This window comes from Bombina bombina, chromosome 4, assembly GCF_027579735.1.
Source record: "Bombina bombina isolate aBomBom1 chromosome 4, aBomBom1.pri, whole genome shotgun sequence".
Classification (NCBI taxonomy): Eukaryota; Metazoa; Chordata; class Amphibia; order Anura; family Bombinatoridae; genus Bombina; species Bombina bombina.
The window spans coordinates 1,183,517,131-1,183,533,620 of NC_069502.1; positions in this window are offsets into that span (position 1 = coordinate 1,183,517,131).

Sequence of the window (16,490 nt, forward strand, 5' to 3'; positions counted from 1 at the left end):
GCATCATGAAAGCCGAATCCTCACCAACAGTGCTCACTGGGTAGTCTTTGCTTGTTGAAAGACTTGTGCTTATACTTTGGGTATTCTATTCTTTTTTTCCCAACTCCAGAATATTGGTGTTTATAATTTTGCTTTAGAAAAGTATTCACAAGAAAATACTTTCTTTGTCCTGTGTCTCTATTCCTGCATACTGAGTTCCTCACACTTCCCCTCACAGTATATATATATATATATATATATATATATATATATATATATATATATATATATATATAATTATATGTGTATATATGTATGTATATACACATATAAATACATAAATACACACACATAGTATGTGTATATATATATATATATATATATATATATATATACCTGGGATCTTACAATAACACAGTCTTTAAAGCTGAAAACACCACACAAGATTGTAGCTTTATAAAAATAAAGTACATTTATTAACAGGTCTGGCAAAAACAAGCAAAATATACATAAAGAAAACAAAAGAGGCTTGCTCCACTGAGCACTTACTAACAAGTACAACTGACTACAATAAGTTGTTTTTTTACAAAAATAAATGCACAGACCTTTCAAACTTTGTTTTTCCTTTTAGAAATAATATCTCTCAGGAAAGTGTTGCAGTACCCCTTCTGCTGGCATTCTGCCTCTGTATCACTGACTGGCAGTGGAGGCTCCTCTATAGGAGCACTTGAGCACGTGAACCCCCTGACCCCTGATGCCCCCTGACCCCTGATGAACAAAAAAACAAAACAAAAAAAAAAGAGTGAGAAATAAAAAAAATAATTAAATTTTTACATTTTATGCTGATTAAATAAAAAAAATTCTCCAGGCTCCACTGCAGTTTTAAGGAAAAACATTAAAATTGCCTTTAAAATTGCCTTATTTAGGCTGAAAGTGGAATGGGCATTTGCCTAATACTTCTATGTATCACACACGATGTGCAGTGCGATAGGTAGAAGTATAGGCAAAAGCTCTTTCCACTTTAAAGCTGAATTGACAGCAGCGCCACCTACAGGCCAGCCCATAGGTCTCCTAACCGCACAGCTCTTAGTGTGCGAGAGCCAGCTGTCACGTGACACTCGCACACTAAGAGCTGTGTGTGTGGAGGCAGTGGCGTTACTAGGGGGGTGTGGCCCGCACCGGGTGACACTTTCAGGAGGGGTGGCCTCTTAGATCAGAATCCGACATGTTTAATGTGAACTTGAAGCCTTAACAGCAAGTGGTACATCAAGCATCGGCAGACACTGGCCCATCCCTCCTCTCCCCCCTGCAGACATCAAGGAAGCGCGGCAATGTCGTGGAGCAGAAGGTATGGGGGTTTATTTGTGATAAGGACCTTGGAGTAGTAATAAGGATGCACAAATAAGTGAATGTTTCAGCACAATTTTTTTTTTTTTACTTTTTTTTTTTACTTTTTTTTTTAATTTGCGGCCCCCCCTGCGGCCCCCCTTCATCTGTCTACTACTACATTACTCCTCCCTCCAGACTGAGTAAAGTTTTAAATCAGATCGTTGCCATGGGTTACCATGGCAATGCTCTGAAACATTTCCTGCTTAGCGGGAAAGAAGAAGGAGAGCTGCTGCAGCTGACACCAGCCAGTCACCATGTCCACATTGCCCAGGGTTACTGGTAAGAGTGAACTGCTAAGCTAAGATGTTCATAATCAAATAATATCCCAGAGATAGATCCCTTTGTGTACTAGGAGGCAAGTTTCTTGAGGGATTAATTAATAAAAATGCAGGCCCACCAAAATAAACAAAGGAAATGTTTCTACCAAACTATTAAAATATATATATATATATATATATATATATATATATATATATATATATATATATATATATATATATATATATAGTAAAGTAGAAATAACTGCAACATCCAAAATGTTTCAAAGTAAATTGTTTAAGCCTTTAAATATTGAAACAAAGTTCTGATTCCGGAGGGTACAGTATTCATTAACCAATATGAAACAAAAGTACTGATCCAATAGAGGTTCCCCCTACACACGCCCTGTGCATTTAATAGAAGACAGCAAGTAACAGCCCAGTAATGCAGTGTTTCACAGCTCTAGAGCATAGCAGGTTTATGTATATTTAAACTACACACAGGTATAAGGTAAACAATCAGGGGGAAACCGTGTTCCCAGGAGGCACTACCGCCTCAACTCACCACCCCACGGGTGCACCGATTGACCTCTTGTCTGGTGTGTATATTCAGCGTCCCTTAGGCATCAAAACTCTAGAGCTGGCTTATCCAAACAGCTGTGGCGTCTTCGGCAGAGCGTCCCACTATGCGGGAGGGGGTGTGTTCCGATCCTCTGACATCATGTGGTTTCCGTAAACCAATTGGAGAAGAGATCTGTATTACTTGAAAAAAGGCCTCCGTGAACTTTGGAGCTTAGAGTCCTTAGACCGTTACTGCAGCCCAGTAAAGTGCTCAGCAAAAGGAAGAATTTTGCAGACAACGGTCAATATAGATAAAACTTCATCTTTATTGTAGAAAACATTAAAACACTCCAGGGGTCATCACAAGTACACAACACGAGTGTCCGCTAACATGTTTCGGCCCTCAGGCCGTAATCATAGCTAAAGGACTGTGCACCTGTGTTTCTTAAAAAGCAACAGGAACTCTTTGATTGGTTTAAAATTGAAGGCGTGTTGTGTAAAGGTTAACCCTTTGGGAACCAACTTTAATTTACATACATATATGAATGTGTATATTGCCCTTCTAAGAATTAAATCTAATCAATACTAGGTAACCGACGTTATTGCATAAATTACTATACTACTTGCTCATATACAATGTAGAGATTTAAGATGAACTTAGTAAATAAAACATTAGATATTAAAATAATAATGTTGATGTTAACCCTTTAAGTTCATAGTAGAATAAATAATTCTATAGTTCCTATACGATATTTATCGACAGGTTAATCTCACTAGTATACACTTTAAAAAAAATTCAAGAAGTATGTTTCTTAATCGTCTATTGGTATAACCTAAAGAATTGGGAAGAATAATAATAATAATAATCTAAACTGTACTCAACTAGATTATTATCCTAGACTGTACTTGACTAATGTGACTAAGAAATGTGAACAAAGATTTATATCTAGAACATTCCATATAAAATCCGAAAAATTAATTAAGTGTTTAAATTTATCAGACAAAGAGGATAGAGATCAGAAAGCTGTTGGTATTGGATTTATTATAGGTAGACCTTTTATGGTGAACCTAATGTGGTGTAATACAGGGAACCAGGGGCTCTTAAAGATGTTTAAAGATGCTGTAATATGAACTGAAACATGGGCATTTACTGAACACATTATTAGGAGAGCATAGACAGACCACTGCAGAAGAGGGAAGGGATATTACTCCCAAAAATTGATCAAATCATATTCCGAATTTAGACCCTTCGGTACACGCGTTTGTAATTTAAAAATCCAGAACATTTCCCTCTTCTGCAGTAGTCTGTCTCTATTGCCCCCTCTAGGCGGACAAAACACTCTCTCAATGGCCTGCCACCTAAGTGTTTCCACACTTTTTTGGTGGTATTTCGCAAAGTGCTGCACCAAGGGAGTAGACGCAACACCTGCCTGGATTGTGGACAAGTGATTTCGGATACGTACTTTTACCTCGGTGGTCGTGAGCCCAACGTATTGTAGGTGGCAACTAGTGCAACTCAGGGCATAAACTACATACGTGGAGGTACATTTGAGGCAAGACTGTATGGAATAAACCTCTCCAGTAACTTCAGATCTGACACTATCAGACTGTATTACATATTCACACACCCTACATTTATTTAGGCACTTGAAGGTGCCTTTATGGGTCAGCCAGGAACTTTGTCCCCTGTCAGTTTTAGGGAGAACAGAGGGAGACAGTAAGTTACCAAGTGTAGTTGTTTTTCTATAGGAACAGCGCAGACCTTGAGCAATACAATGCTCCAGTTTGTCATCAGCCGCCAAAAATTAAAAATGTTTTTTAATAATTTTACATATATCGGCATATTCCTGACTGTATTCAGTGACAAAGGTCACTCCCTTATGTTCAGCTTTAGACTTAATACCATCCCTGTTTAGAACCGCAGACCTTTCTAGAGGATCCACTTGGCTTCTAGCCTTTCTAATTACTTTTGTATTATATCCTCTGTTCTTCAACCTTTTGGTTAAATCGTCACACTGTTCAGCACATTTTTCTGGCAATGAACAGTTACGTTTAACCCGAATGAACTGGCCTTTAGCCACAGCAAAAGGTACATGTCTAGGGTGGCAGCTACTTGCGTGCAAGAGGGTGTTACCCGTTATGGGCTCCCTATATATTTCTGTCTCAACCTTTCCATCCGTTGTACCTATAATAGTGATGTCCAAGTAATTTATCACATTATCCTGTAGATCACAGGTGAACTCAATTCCAATGTTATTGGAATTCAAGTATGTGACAAAGGACATGAACTGTGACTCACTTCCACTCCACACGAGGAGTAGGTCATCTATATAGCGGCCGTAAAAATAAATATATTCTCTGAAGGGGTTTCCATCCCCATAGACGTGGGACAGCTCCCACCAACCCATGAACAGGTTGGCGTAAGAAGGGGCAAACTTCGCCCCCATCGCTGTCCCACGTCTCTGGAGAAAGAAACCACCCTCAAAAGAGAAATAGTTATGAGTGAGCAAGAACTTAAGAACTCTAAGAATAAATTTTCTGAATTCAAAAGAAAAATCTGAAAAAAACTCCAAAAAGTAATTGACCGCTATTAGACCCTCCTCGTGTGGAATGGAGGAATATAGTGCCACTACATCAATAGTGGCCCACCTAAAGCTGGATTGCCAGTCCAGTTGTTCCACTATACATATAATGTCTTTGGTGTCTCGGATATAGCTATGCAGCCTTTGCACTAAAGGCTGCAACAAACTGTCTACCCACTGTGAGACGTGTTCCATTAGTGACCCTATACCACTAACAATAGGGCGCCCCCGAACATCCTTAAGGGATTTGTGGACTTTGGGCAAGTGGTGGAAAATGGGCACTACCGGGTGATCAACCACCAAATACTCAAACGTTTTACGATCATAGTGCCCACTCTCCAACCCATCATCCAAAATGTCCAAAAGTTCCCTTTTAAATCCAATTGTAGGGTCCCTAGGAAGAGGAATATAGTCTTCAGTATTGTTCAACTGGCATAAGGCTTCATTGACATAATCCACCCTGTCCAGCACAACGACAGAGCCCCCCTTATCTGCTGAGCGTATGACTATGTCATGATTGTCTTGTAGCTCTTTAAGGGCGGCCCTCTCGCGACTGGACAGATTGGGTGTTTGGTACTTAGTGCTATTCTTGAGTCTAACTAGATCACGCTCCACACGTTTGAAAAAGGTTTCCAGGGTATTACCCCTTGACTGGATAGGGTAAAACAAGGATTTATTCTGGAAGCTACCAGATGCATTTACACTCTCTTTATTAGTGTCAGTCAGAGCCTCCCTAGACAACTATAGAATTATTTATTCTACTATGAACTTAAAGGGTTAACATCAACATTATTATTTTAATATCTAATGTTTTATTTACTAAGTTCATCTTAAATCTCTACATTGTATATGAGCAAGTAGTATAGTAATTTATGCAATAACGTTGGTTACCTAGTATTGATTAGATTTAATTCTTAGAAGGGCAATATACACATTCATATATGTATGTAAATTAAAGTTGGTTCCCAAAGGGTTAACCTTTACACAACACGCCTTCAATTTTAAACCAATCAAAGAGTTCCTGTTGCTTTTTAAGAAACACAGGTGCACAGTCCTTTAGCTATGATTACGGCCTGAGGGCCGAAACATGTTAGCGGACACTCGTGTTGTGTACTTGTGATGACCCCTGGAGTGTTTTAATGTTTTCTACAATAAAGATGAAGTTTTATCTATATTGACCGTTGTCTGCAAAATTCTTCCTTTTGCTGAGCACTTTACTGGGCTGCAGTAACGGTCTAAGGACTCTAAGGTCCAAAGTTCACGGAGGCCTTTTTTCAAGTAATACAGATCTCTTCTCCAATTGGTTTACGGAAACCACATGATGTCAGAGGATCGGAACACACCCCCTCCCGCATAGTGGGACGCTCTGCCGAAGACGCCACAGCTGTTTGGATAAGCCAGCTCTAGAGTTTTGATGCCTAAGGGACGCTGAATATACACACCAGACAAGAGGTCAATCGGTGCACCCGTGGGGTGGTGAGTTGAGGCGGTATAACCTTGTAAGTCTGAGGACGGGCTATTTTTGATCCCGAAAACGTTCACTAATAAAGTTGATATGGATAAAGGACCTTTGGAGTGCTGCTTGTTTTGATGTTATATATATATATATATACACACACACACACATGCACATATTTAGACATGTATATATATCAAATTCCAAACGAAGTGGATATACTTACAGGGGCTCAATAAATAAGAATTTGAATTCAACATATAGTAATGTTTTGGGGTCGCCCCTGTCTTCAGACCAAAAATTACACACTATTAAAAGCAAGCTTACCTTTTTTATACCCTAAACGTGAACTGCTTGCCACGCCGCTGTTGGCGGCTTTCAGGATGCCCGTGAAGTCATCTTCCGATTCCTGTCTCACTGACGACACGCTATGCTTACCCGTCGTCATGGCAACCCAACGCCGCCTCACAGTTACTATGGGAAGCAGCATACTATCTGCAGAGTCCACCCCTAAAGTGACAAACAAATGAATGTATCTAAAAACAGTACATGCTGTATACCGATAGAGCAAAATGCTAGTTAACAACTTAACATCAAATATGAAAAAACGCAAATGTCAATGTTAGCACTTAAGATCCTGGAACCAAGAATGATCATGGTATTTACAGGGGGGATATATATTCTAGCCCTTTGCACTCAAACCATTGAACCTTTATAACTTTTTATATTAATATTTATATGTATAAGTTTTATTAGATGGTGTATATATGAGTACACATGTATTTATTTATGTATTTATTTTTAGTGCAGCTTTTTGCCCCAACCCTTTAGGTGAGGTCTTCAATCATGCCAACCTAATGGTTGCGCTTATGACATAAGTTAGTGCTGGCGCGATTTTTATATATTGCGCGTGCACTAACGTTAGCGCACCACTTGTAATCTAGCCCTTAGTCATTTCTTTCTAATTAAATATAATGAATGGAATCTTTAATATGATGCCATTTATGTTTTATCTAAATTCTTAAACAAATGGCGAGGAATAACTGAATAATTACCTGGTTCCTGCATCAAAACAATGAAAAACTACAATTTATTAAAGTGACATAAAACCCAAATTGTTTTCTTTCATGGTTCAGATAGAACATACAATTCTAAACAAATTTCTAAGTTACTTATATTATAAAATATTCTTAGTTTTCTTGCTATCCATTGTTGAAAAGCAGGGATGTAAGGTCAGGGGTGTGAACGTACCTGCAGCACTATATGGCAGCAGTTTTGCAACAATGATTAGCAAGAGCACTAGATGGCAGCACTACTTCCTGTCATGTAGTTCTCCAGACATAAGCACACTATCTAGATATCTTTTCAACAAATAATTTTTTAAACTTGTAATCTTTATTTGAAACATGAAAGAAAAAATATGGGATGTATGTCCCTTTAAGGTTATGGAAATGTCCCTTTAAGGTTATGGAAATGTCCCTTTAAGGTTATGGAAATGGAACCAACTTAAACCATCACCAACCACCACTGGTTTTGTCTGCTATTTTTTTAACCCCTTATTGACCACAATGTACCCTGTATGTCACTGGTCGTTGAGGGTTTTTTCAGGACATAATAGCACAAGTCTAGCACGAACACGCTATTTATGTCCTCCCTCCAGCAGGCTTTGTGGTATAGAGCAGTCTCAATGCTGGTGCCAAGACCGTGCTATAAAACAATTAAGTCCCAAAAAAAAGGCCAGCAACATACAGGGTACGTCGCTGGTCCTTAAGGGGTTAATGCAGTACTTAAATGTAAGTACTTATTTTCCTGTCTGTGATTATACCATGGTTATCAATAAAAAAACAACAACAACAAAAAAAAAACCAGTTGACTCTTGTTTTGTTTTTGTCATGAGCAAAACACAGCATTTTAGAACCTATAACTGGATGAATTTAAATCCAGTACTTGCAGGAGGGAAAAAATATATAAATTAAAATGGGATTATTTCTTAATTTATTTTACATGAAGTATGAATCAAAGGATTGAACTCATAACCCTGTACATTTATTGTAGGATGCAACTGCCCCAGAACAGATGCATGGTACATTATGAAATGCAATCTAATATCAGTGCTAGGAATTACACAGAATATATTGTACTTTCTTTTAAAGAGTACATTTTTTTTTTTTTTTAAATAAGTTTTTTATTGAGGTTATTGACAGAACATCATCAAATAAACATGTTACATAATTATTCAGAAACATTCTTTGAAATCATGACAAAATTTAGGAGTTCGTGGCTATACAGAAATCACATATAAAGAAAGATTATCCATGAGAAAACCCAACACAATATCTCAATATTCCTATGTGACAGGCAAAACTGAAACCTCATTTTCTACTTTTTAGTGTTTCCCTCTCTTAGTATAAGAAGCCACTTTTGGTGCTCCTGTCGTCAAGAATGATATCTAGAGGGAATAGGATGATAAGAATGGTTTTTCTTAACCATATGTCTAATTAGAATAGCATTTGTAATTGATTTAAAGAAGGTAGCTGGGATGCGGAACAATAAGGATTATTGTGAAGTAAAGACATAAGGTGCTATTGGGAAAGAGCTATGTTAGAGATGCGGCATAAAAAAAGAGAAGCCGCGTGGTTAGTTCTCCTATAGAAGGAGGTTCTATATGGTGGTGGGGGGGAGGTGATAATGATAGTAAGCTAGATGGAGTAGGTAACTTAAGGGCTTAGAGATTTGTTGCAAATGAAAAGATGGGCAGGCGAATATATATAATAGCTAGTAGGTGCTTAGTGTATGGAGAGAGCTGGCTCCAGTATTGCAGGGTAGCATAGACATGTATACATTCATAACAACATCTAGACTACTGGGTGTATATCAAAATTACAACGCACATCAAATGCTGTCCAAAATGCAACACTACTAAGCAGGTACTAAATCTATGATAATATATCTATCATTTAATACCATGTTACTAGGCCTACTTTATATGCTGGGTGAAAGCTTTAGAAATAATAGGTCTCTAAATAACAATTCTGCATCATACAATTGCAAGCCACAGCTTAAGGTAAGTCAGTGTTAATATAAAGGTGACCAACCCAGTGAGTAAAGAATCCCTAGCATAGCTATATGTATATGTCAGTAGCAGCTAGCTCCTTTACTATCAGGCTAAAATGCCTACCTGGTAAGAAAAAATAAAAACAACTACAATATGAAAGGTGTAGCTATTAGTTAGGCATTACAGTGAGAAAAAAAAATAAAAATTTTTTTTTACCCTGTCGCCCAAACATGGGCCCTATGTCTAAACAGCAGGCAAAACAATTATATATATGGGTGTGTAATTATCAAAGGATTGTACATTTCTAAAGAATATAAACTCGATTTATAAAGAAACAACCTAGTTCAAAGGGCTTGTCTCGTACTGACCAGGGAGCTAATACATCCGGCATTGATGCCATCATACAAAGACCCTAACGCTAAAAGATATCTGCAACTTACATTTTTAAACCCTGCCCACTTTGAACATATTATAATAGCAGGATCATATATCGTAGTGCAGGTCACTTAGTAAATATATATTATTCAAAGTATGCAGTTTCCCAACATAGGCCTCGCTTCCATTGAGTCGTAATTCAGTTTGCGTGCACTCGCAAACCGTTAAATATGCTGTCGAAGGCAATAGCGTTTAACGACTGTTTCCAATGGCGCGTTATACCTCAATATCGGCTGCCGGACTTCGGCTGCCGAAAAGATTTTCGCGTCCCATAGAAAGTAATAGAAGCCGTTAATCGATAAATTATACCAGGTTTCCATTGAAAGCGCTAACCGTTAATACATTGTCGGAGGCTGTCGATACATTGAGATATATTACCCCCAGCTCAACTAGGTGTAAAAGAGGAAAATTGTGCTTTTTGAGACCTATTTTCTATTGAAATGATAAAACTTACAAATAATGCAAGTGTTTTAATGTAGAAATAAATTGTTATAAGTAATATTTATTGTTGTCTCATGTATAGAAATAAAAAATTGCAAAAAACCAGGCGAGTCTCCAGGCACTATAGAATAAAAGTTCAATGTTTATTGGAAACCAGATTAAAAAGTTTAAGACATAATAAACATAAAATAAGAAAGCTGAGCTGTCTTACGCGTTTCGGCTACAATTAGCCTTACTCATAGACACACTTTGTGAGCACAGACACCAGGCTTAAATAGCCTAGTGGCCGGGAAAACAAAGCCCCAGCTGAACGTAATTAGCATAAGGTGCATTCATATGTTATACTAAGAAACTATTACAAAAGTGACAGATATGGAAAGGGAAATAAACTGGATTGAAACAATACAATGTCAAAAAGAGGCACCAGTGCAAGCATATAGATAGGGGTGTTAACCAAAGGTAATCGCTTACTATCATCAGTATTATGAATGTAAATATATATAGAAATAGAGCAGGCAAGGTGATCTACAATTTAAAGGAACATACCCGTATATTAAAGTGTAGAAAACAATGGCTAAAGTTAAAAAAGACAAAACCAGGGAATCTCACATAAGTATGAATAAATATATACACTCATATAGGCTAGCAAGTCCCTCATTACAAAGAAGATATTAAACCAAAATATTTTGTTTGTTTTTTGAACTTTTGAAATATTTAAAGGGACATACGCTTAAGTAGAGGTGCTTGAATCCATACCAAGCATGAATTATGCCCAATTGTAAAAGAAGTTTAACAGGACATATAGTAACATTTGGAAAGTGGCTGTAGGTTTGGGAGTGTACTCCTCATTATTTGACAAATCGATGTAAGATTCATATTCTAATGATAAAACCCTTAATTGCTGGGACTTAAATGTTTGGTATAATAGAAAGGAGACTGTGGTTATAAGATGACAGATATCAGGCACATGATTAGAATGTTAAATTCTCTATACGCTTATTGTTATAAATACAAAAGTGACATGTACTCTTTGAATTTATAAATGCTTGACCATTAGAATCAAGTGAGTTCCAATAATCAGCTTCGTTTCCAGAGGGAACATGCTTTCACCGAGTATGTTAAAGAAAAAATCTGGTACTAGCAGTTGGTTACATGTTAAGGGGCATTATAAATGCCATTTTAACAAATGTATAGCCTGTAGCTACACACGTATTACAAAAAATTTTCAATCTATGGCTACCCAAAGGGTCTATTTCCTTAAGAACTGCACCAATTGCAGGACACACAATGTCATTTATTTGGTGGATTGCACATCTTGCAGAAAACAGTATGTAGGTTGCTCGACTAGAGAAGCACGCACTAGAATCCGTGAACATCTCAACAATATTGATAATGGTATTGAGTGTTCAGATCTAGCACGACACTTTATCCACAAACACGGTAAAAATGTTAAAAGCTTTCAATGGCAGGTCATAGAGCAAATCAGGACACCAGATAGAGGAGGTGACATGAATACTAGATTACTATACCAAGAGGCATACTGGATATTCCAACTTAGAACTAGGAGACCGGAAGGTTTCAATATAGAAGGAGATGTTATTAACCTCTGGAAACGAAGCTGATTATTGGAACTCACTTGATTCTAATGGTCAAGCATTTATAAATTCAAAGAGTACATGTCACTTTTGTATTTATAACAATAAGCGTATAGAGAATTTAACATTCTAATCATGTGCCTGATATCTGTCATCTTATAACCACAGTCTCCTTTCTATTATACCAAACATTTAAGTCCCAGCAATTAAGGGTTTTATCATTAGAATATGAATCTTACATCGATTTGTCAAATAATGAGGAGTACACTCCCAAACCTACAGCCACTTTCCAAATGTTACTATATGTCCTGTTAAACTTCTTTTACAATTGGGCATAATTCATGCTTGGTATGGATTCAAGCACCTCTACTTAAGCGTATGTCCCTTTAAATATTTCAAAAGTTCAAAAAACAAACAAAATATTTTGGTTTAATATCTTCTTTGTAATGAGGGACTTGCTAGCCTATATGAGTGTATATATTTATTCATACTTATGTGAGATTCCCTGGTTTTGTCTTTTTTAACTTTAGCCATTGTTTTCTACACTTTAATATACGGGTATGTTCCTTTAAATTGTAGATCACCTTGCCTGCTCTATTTCTATATATATTTACATTCATAATACTGATGATAGTAAGCGATTACCTTTGGTTAACACCCCTATCTATATGCTTGCACTGGTGCCTCTTTTTGACATTGTATTGTTTCAATCCAGTTTATTTCCCTTTCCATATCTGTCACTTTTGTAATAGTTTCTTAGTATAACATATGAATGCACCTTATGCTAATTACGTTCAGCTGGGGCTTTGTTTTCCCGGCCACTAGGCTATTTAAGCCTGGTGTCTGTGCTCACAAAGTGTGTCTATGAGTAAGGCTAATTGTAGCCGAAACGCGTAAGACAGCTCAGCTTTCTTATTTTATGTTTATTATGTCTTAAACTTTTTAATCTGGTTTCCAATAAACATTGAACTTTTATTCTATAGTGCCTGGAGACTCGCCTGGTTTTTTGCAATTTTTTGTTTGGATATACACTGTTACCAGGCTCGAATCTCGGCACTCAGGTGGATAGTTGGTGTATGGGGCTACGATCGTGTAGCAGGGAATCCCATTGGCGTATGCAGACTATTACGTCATGAACCAGGAAATGCCGGATCACGCTCAGCCACAGCGTGCTTACAACAAAACACTACGGATGCTGTGAAGCGGTATGCCCTTTTGGACGGATATCGGAGCACAGGCTACAAGACCTCCAGGAGTGAGGAGCAAGTGAAAGCCAGCGGGGCAGGATATTACAAAGGCTCGCGGAGTAAGGCTAAAGCAGCAAGTTTGGTGAGTTATACACCACTCCGGTGTTTAGCCTTATTTAAACCTGCCACACCGCAGACAGAGCTCTTTTCATATTTCCACATACTGCATGATTTGCACGCACCAACAGCGTCTTGACAAGATTCATTTATTTCCCTCCCCATACACCAAACACCTTGAGCAACACTGGGAAGAGTTCCTTGCTTATATCATGTATAGAAATAGTTGAACTTATATTCTAATAGAAATATCAGTATATATTTAAATATAATAATATATGCAAGAACATATCTACAGAATGCAAACTAGACCTATGCCTAGGGCAGCAAGAAATATTACTTATATTTATGAAGTGTTAAATATAATTAAATTAGAAAATAGTATTTGATTATTAAAAATATGGATAAGTGTTTTTTTATTTTTCTTGAGAGGCGATCACAGGTAAGAAGCACGGACGTTAAACATAAATTCTATAGCGTAAGGTCGGGTTACCTTAGCAACTAATTGATTTTCAAGAAATCCGACGTCAGATGGAAGCGTTAACACAACGTTAACTTACAGCTACACGAAAAGAGCGACTGAGCGCAACACGCTAATCTTTTCAATGGAAACCTGGTACTAAAATGCAGCCGTAAATTACTTTTAGCTGTCGGCCGCTTCGGTAGCTTACGGCTCCATTTTTAACGACTCAATGGAAGCGAGGCCATAGGCTGAAATATATACAAACAATCACGGAGTAGTCTTATCAATCCATATCAAGTCTTCTTGCGTCCATGTTTCTCATCAAGACCTGTACAGCATATGTCTTTCCACCTCAGCCAATACCCAATCTATGTAGTTCATCTGTGAAATGTAATTGCTGCGGTACACTGATGGGGAGGGCTGACTTGGTATCACTCATATGGCTGGACAACATACTGCATCCCCAGCACAGCGCGACTACAGCCCAGCAAAGTTCCGGATGGTGCCTCCGGCTATTTAAACACTTCAGTGGTGCACTGTGTATCACATACCTTGCGTCTTCGGGAGTAAAGTAGGGCTCACCCACAGCTAGGGCTTTGACATCCTCCAGAATTAAAAGCGGAGGAGTGTCAGTTACCGCATTAGCATGGTTAGGGGGAAGCAAATAAACAGCCCCTTTCTGTTCCTCATTAGTGGTCTTGCTTAGAATGATAGATGTATGTCTGAGTGGGACCAGAGTCTGTACAGCAATTTGACGTGTGGCGCCTTCATTAGGTACATTGGTCGGCACAATCGCTATGCATGTTATTTGCAAGGTACCGGTGTCCCCGACACTTCTGCAAGTTGTTGATACACAGTCGCTGAACCCCTGTGGCCCCACTATGAATTTTCCCATATAAGGAGACTGCGCATCCAACGCAGAGGGCTGAGTGGCCGTCCGCAAAGTCTCAGTTAAGGCAATATAGTGGTGTTGCAGAATACTCCCGATCTCCATTAAAATGTGCTTCGCCATCACAATATGCTATGAGTCTGTGGCGTTTTAGAAAAGTCCAGGCAAGATGGCTGCCACTCGTGTTGTTAGATCTCTAGTCCCGGGTTGAGACACATCTAGCTCAACATATGCAAGTCCCAGCAGACCATCAGAGTAGTATGCTTCAGCTCCAGAAAGTTAGGTAGTTTAAGGGCAGCACTTTTCACCTGGAGAACGGTCCTATAATAGCTATTTGGTTGCATTTACAGCGGAGCTGTGATCAAACACGACCGCTCCAGTCCCTGGCTGACTCCGCCCCCCCTAAAGAGTACATTTTAACAAAAAAAAATATATATATATATATATATATATATATATATTCATTAAAATTATGGGGGGAGATAAAAAAACTGAAATTAAAATCCTCAATCTCTCAAAATTAAATCAATGTAAATATTTGCATAGGAAATTAGCACATCTAGGAGAGATTCCCCGCTCGCTTTTTCCCAGAAATACCTCATATACAATGTTACCAATGCACAAGAAAATTCTGGGTAAGATATGCAAATTCTCAGTTTTTTGGCTTCAAAATACTGTTTTAACACTAGCTATCCTTTTAACAGGATTATTGCAGCAAACCAGAAATCACTCACTAGACAGCCTGTTTCGTTCTTTTTGGAACTCATCAGTAGGAGACAGATTTCTAGTTGCTGCATTGGTAAAGCTATTTTCAAGGTTAAACCAAAATTCATTAAAATTATGGGGGGAGATAAAAAAACTGAAATTAAAATCCTCCATGTCTCAAAATTAAATCAAAGTAAATATTTGCATAGAAAATTAGCACATCTAGCCAAGATTCCCCGCTCGCTTTTTCCCAGAAATACCTCATCTACAATGTTACCAATGCACAAGAGAATTCTGGGTAAGATATGCAAATTCTCAGTTTTTTTCTTCAAAACACTGTTTTAACACAGCTATGCTTTTAGCAGGATTATTGCAGCAAGCCAGAAATCACTCACTAGACAGCCTGTTTCGTTCTTTTTGGAACTTATCAGTAGGAGATAGATTTATGGTTGCTGCATTGGTAAAAAACGGACAATTTGCATATCTAATTTGCATATCTTACCCAGAATTCTCTTGTGCATTGGTAACATTGTATATGAGGTATTTCTGGGAAAAAGCGAGCGGAGAATCTTGCCTAGATGTGCTAATTTCCTATGCAAATATTTACATTGATTTTATATATATATATATATATATATATATATATATATATATATATATAAATATATATATATATATATATAAAGGGATGCTCTTTCAAAGAAAAAAGATGCGTACTAATATTATTCTTATTCTTTTTTTATAAAGTGCCAACAGATTCCACAGCACTGTCCATGTGTACAAAGATAAAAGTACAGTACAAAACAATATAAAAGACACAAGACAAAGTTTAACAAACAAATACAGGGGGAATTGAGGGCCCTGTTCCCGTGGGAACTTACAATCTAGATGTGTAGGAGGGTGAGAAACAGGAGGTGGGGACTGTGAAGGTGGGAATGATGTTAGTGTGGAGCAGCTATTAGGCAAGTGTAATTAATTTGTTAATGATTTGGAGATAGGCTTACCTGAACAAAAAGGTCTTTAGGGAGCGTTTAAAGGAGGAAAGGTTAGGGGAAAGTCGGACAGCTAGAGGAAGTGAGTTCCAGATGGTTGGTGCCGCACGAGAGAAGTCCTGTAGTCTAGCATGGGAGGAGGTGATGGTAGAAGCTGCTAGGAACAGATCATTGTTGGATCTTAGGGGGTGGGCTGGAGTATATTTTTTGATGAGTGAGGACAGGTAGGGGGCTGCGTTGGTAAGGGCTTTGTAGGTCAGATTAGAATTTTGATTTTAATTCTGCTGTGAATGGGGAGCCAGTGAAGGGACTCGCAGAGAGGTGCAGCAGATACAGAGAGTCTGGGAGAGGTGGATTAGCCAAGCAGAGGCATTTAGGATGGATTGA